Here is a 3,594-nt window from a genome sequence, read left to right on the forward strand (position 1 = left end):
AATTTAGAAAAGATAAGAAGTTAGAAAAGATTTTTTAAATTGATTTTGAAAAAGATATGATTTGAAAAGATATGATTGAAAATATATTTTGAAAAAGATTTGATTTTTAAAATTAAAATTAATTGCTTGACTAACAAGAAACTAAAAGATATGATTCTAGAATTTAAAGATTGAACTTTTCTTAACAAGAAAGTAACAAACTTCAAATTTTTGAATCAATCACATTAATTGTTAGCAAAGTTTATGAAAATTTGAAATGAAATTAAGAAAAATATTTTTTTAAAAAAATATTTTCAAATTTTTGAAAATCATAAAAAATGAAAAAGATTTGATTTTTGAAAAAAGTTTTGAAAAGATAGGATTTTTTAAAATTGAAATCTTGACTTGACTAACAAGAAACAACTTATTTTAAAAATTTTTGACTAAGTCAACCCAAAATTTCGAATTTTATGAGAGAAATAAGGGAAAGATATTTTTTTATTTTTAAATTTTTAATGAGGAGAGAGAAAAACACAAAAATGACTCACAACATAAAAATTATGAATCAAAACACATGATGCATGCAAAAACACAATGAATGTCAAGATGAACACCAAGAATACTTTGAATGTCAAGATGAACATCAAGATTTTATTTTTGAAAAATTTTCAAGAAAATAAAATATGCAAGACACCAAACTTAGAAATTTTTCATATTTAGACACTAAGAATTCAAAAATGCATATGAGAAATAACAAAAAACACAAAACAAGAAAATATCAAGATCAAACAAGAAGACTTACCAAGAACAACTTGAAGATCATGAAGAACACATGCATAAATTTTAAAAACAAGCAATTGACACCAAACTTAAAAATTGACACTAGACTCAAACAAGAAACACAAAATATTTTTTATTTTTATATTTTATTAATTTTTTTATATTTTTATTTTTTTTTCGAATTTTTTTTTTGAAAAACGAAAACAAAGAAAGAATTTTGAAAGATTTTTGAAAACTTTTTGAAAAGAAAATAAGAAGAAAATTACCTAATCTGAGCAACAAGATGAACCGTCAGTTGTCCATACTCAAACAATCCCTGGCAACGGTGCCAAAAACTTGATAGGCAAAATTGTGATTTACACTTTTTATAACTCGAACAATTTTTAGTAATGGCTCCAAAAACTTGGTGCACACTACTATGGTTCACTCACATTCTTCACAACTTCGCACAACTAACCAGCAAGTGCACTGGGTCATCCAAGTAATAAACCTTACGTGAGTAAGGGTCGATCCCACGGAGATTGTTGGTATGAAGCAAGCTATGGTCATCTTATAAATCTCAGTCAGGTGGATTCAAATGGTAATAATAGTTTTCGAATATAAGGATAAATGAACAGAAAATAAAGATAAAAATACTTATGTAAATCATTGGTGAGAATTTCAGATAAGTGTATGGAGATGCTTTGTCCCTTCTGAATCTCTGCTTTCTTACTGCCTTCCTTCGATCCTTCTTACTCCTTTCCATGGCAAGCTGTATGTAGGGCATCACCGTTGTCAATGGCTACTTCCCATCCTCTCAGTGAAAATGGTCCAAATGCTCTTGTCACAGCACGGCTAATCATCTGTCGGTTCTCGATCATGTCGGAATAGAATCCATTGATTCTTTTGCGTCTATCACTACGCCCAACAATCGCGAGTTTGAAGCTCGTCACAGTCATTCAATCCCTGAATCCTACTCGGAATACCATAGACAATGTTTAGACTTTCTGGATTCTCAAGAATGGCCGCCAATAATTCTAGCTTATACCACGAAGATTCTGATTAAGGAATCCAAGAGATACGCGCTCGATCTAAGGTAGAACGGGAGTGGTTGTTAGGCACGCGATCATAAGGACGGATGATGATGAGTGTCACGGATCATCACATCCATCAGGGTGAAGTGTAGCGAATATCTTAGAATAAGAATAAGCTTGAATTAAATAGAAGAACAATAGTAATTGCATTAATTCTCGAGGTACAGCAGAGCTCCACACCTTAATCTATGGTGTGTAGAAACTCTACCGTTGAAAATACATAAGTGATGGTCCAGGCATGGTGGTGCGCGAAATTGTGATCACTACAACTTCACACAACTAACCAGCAAGTGCACTGGGTCGTCCAAGTAATACCTTACGTGAGTAAGGGTCGATCCCACGGAGATTGTTAGCATTGAAGCAAGCTATGGTCATCTTGTAAATCTTAGTCAGGCAAACTCAATTGTTTATGATGATGAACGAAAATAACATAGAAGATAAAGATAGTGATACTTATGTATATCATTGGTGTAGGAGCTTCAGACAAGCGTATGAAGATGCCTTCCCTTCCGTCTCTCTGCTTTCCTACTGCCTTCATCCAATCCTTCTTACTCCTTTCCATGGCAAGCTCATGTAGGGTTTCACCGTTGTCAGTGGCTACCTCCCATCCTCGCAGTGAAAGCTAATGCTCAAGCACTCTGTCACAGTGCGGCCAATCACCGGTTCGGTTCCCGCTCCTACTGGAATAGAATCCCTCTTTTGCGTCTGTCACTAACGCCCAGCAGGTTAGAGTTTGAAGCACGTCACAGTCATTCAATCATTGAATCCTACTTAGAATACCACAGACAAGGTTAGACCTTCCGGATTCTCTTGAATGCCGCCATCAGTTCTTGCCTATACCACGAAGACTCTGATCTCACGGAATGGCTGGCTCGTGTGTCAGGCGAGCACTCGGTTGTCAGGCGATCAACCATGCATCGTGTTATCAGGAATCCAAGAGATATTCACTAAGCCTCAGATGCTTGTAGAACAAGAATGGTTGTCAGTCACCTTGTTCATGGGTGAGAAGGATGATGGGCGTCAATCATCACCTTCATCAAGTTGAAGAACAAGTGATATCTTGGATAAAGAACAAGCGGAATTGAATGGAAGAACAATAGTAATTGCATTAATACTCGAGGTACAGCAGAGCTCCACACCTTAATCTATGGTGTGTAGAAACTCCACCGTTGAAAAATACATAAGCATAAGGTCTAGGCATGGCCGAATGGCCAGCCTCCCAATGATCTAAGATAGCATAAAACGAAGATAGCTACCAAAGTCCTCTAATACAATAGTAAAAGGTCCTATTTATAGATAACTAGTAGCCTAAGGTGTACAAAGATGAGTAAATGACATAAAAATCCACTTCCGGGCCCACTTGGTGTGTGCTTGAGCTGAGCAATGAAGCATTTTCGTGTAGAGACTCTCCTTGGAGTTAAACGCCAGCTTTAGTGCCAGTTTGGGCGTTTAACTCCCAATTAGGTGCCAGTTCCGGCGTTTAACGCTGGAATTTCTTGAGGTGACTTTGAACGCCGGTTTGGGCCATCAAATCTCGGGCAAAGTATGGACTATTATATATTGCTGGAAAGCCCAGGATGTCTACTTTCCAACGCCGTTGAGAGCGCGCCAATTGGGCTTCTGTAGCTCCAGAAAATACACTTCGAGTGCAGGGAGGTCAGAATCCAACAGCATCTGCAGTCCTTTTGAGTCTCTGAATCAGATTTTTGCTCAGATCCCTCAATTTCAGCCAGAAAATACCTGAAATCACAGAAAAACACAC

The sequence above is a fragment of the Arachis stenosperma genome, chromosome 3, assembly GCF_014773155.1.
Source record: "Arachis stenosperma cultivar V10309 chromosome 3, arast.V10309.gnm1.PFL2, whole genome shotgun sequence".
NCBI classification, from domain to species: Eukaryota; Viridiplantae; Streptophyta; class Magnoliopsida; order Fabales; family Fabaceae; genus Arachis; species Arachis stenosperma.